The 1,070-nt window shown below is 60.8% G+C and overlaps 2 protein-coding genes across 4 annotated transcripts in view; one reads left to right on the forward strand and one right to left on the reverse strand.

Annotated features, from left to right (window-relative positions):
• ZNF740 (zinc finger protein 740) overlaps window positions 1-292 on the reverse strand; it is a 12,445-nt gene extending 12,153 nt beyond the window's left edge. The window contains exon 1 of the mRNA XM_012001767.1: window positions 61-292. The gene's annotated coding sequence lies outside the window, so the exon portion shown is untranslated. The remainder of the gene's footprint in view (window positions 1-60) is intronic.
• CSAD (cysteine sulfinic acid decarboxylase) overlaps window positions 65-1,070 on the forward strand; it is a 37,061-nt gene continuing 36,055 nt past the window's right edge. The window contains exon 1 of one of the 3 annotated variants that reach the window (XM_012001747.1): window positions 65-167. The gene's annotated coding sequence lies outside the window, so the exon portion shown is untranslated. Of the gene's footprint in view, window positions 169-258; window positions 299-1,070 lie in introns of those variants that run through there. The other 2 variants (XM_012001739.1, XM_012001731.1) reach the window with 2 other exon arrangements.

Genomic DNA, 1,070 nt, shown 5'->3' on the forward strand with positions numbered 1-1,070 from the left:
TAATCCCAGCACTTTGGGAGGCTGAGGTAGGCAGATCACCTGAGGCTGGGAGTTTGAGACCAGCCTGGCCACGGCCTCCCGCTGGCTCCCCGGCCGCGCGGCGCCTCCCCCAGGCCCCAGCACACCCTGCCAACGCCGCAGCCGCGGCTGCCCCCACCGGGACCGAGGCAAGTTTACAAACACCAACCCCGGCCCGTTTCCCCGGAAGCACTTCCCCCTCCCCCTCGTCCTCTCCGCCGAGCTGCCGCATCCACTTCCGGGCTCGGCAGCTAGACGAGCGGGGGCAGCCTCAGAGCGGGTGAGGTTGGGGACGCACGGAGAGGTGCAGTTGGTGAGTGGGCGGTGCCGTGCGCGGATGGCCTGGAGGAGGGGGCGCCAAGGCCCGCGCGTGCGCCGTGGCCGGGGCGCGCCTCGGTCGCCATCGAGACTGAGGGTAGGAGCCTCGGCCCTGCAATAATTGTGCGCTGGGTGCTCGATGGGAAGAGGGTTTGCTGGGTGAGCTGGTTCAGACTCCTTGAAAAATCGTCGTCACTCTGTCTTCCTCGCGGACGTTCTCCTCATCTCTCTGAGCCGGCGCCCCAAGTAGAGCCAAAGTAGTTCGTACCCAGCCTTTTCACGTAACTCGTCCGAGGTGGTTCTTCTCCAAACTTTTTCTATCAAGCCCAGATCAGTAGATTTTGGGGTCAGCTGGGAGAGGCGTTAACTTTTCTTTGCACACTCTTGCCTTGTGCGCTCAACCAGTTTGAAAATGAGTGTTCTCGCAGAAGCGTTCCTTGAATAGCCCGAGGCCACACTGCTCACCTCCCTGCAGAAGTCAAAGCCCCAGCCATGGTCTGCGAATCCCGAGGCCAGCCTGGTTACCTTCTCACTTTCCTCCTTTATTCCAGGCCGTCCAGCATCGAACACTAGCCTTCACACGTGGAAAAGACCCTGACTTCCCCAGTAGACTAGTCTTATGGGAGACCTGGCTCCTGGGCCAGGCTGCATTAGGAAAATGGAAACCAGACTGTCTTCAAATTCTTCTGCCTAGCCTTAGCCATTAGAGAGAGGTCCTGCTAGCCGGGCGCGGT

This window comes from Mandrillus leucophaeus, unplaced genomic scaffold (genome assembly GCF_000951045.1).
Source record: "Mandrillus leucophaeus isolate KB7577 unplaced genomic scaffold, Mleu.le_1.0 Scaffold118, whole genome shotgun sequence".
Lineage (NCBI taxonomy): Eukaryota > Metazoa > Chordata > Mammalia > Primates > Cercopithecidae > Mandrillus > Mandrillus leucophaeus.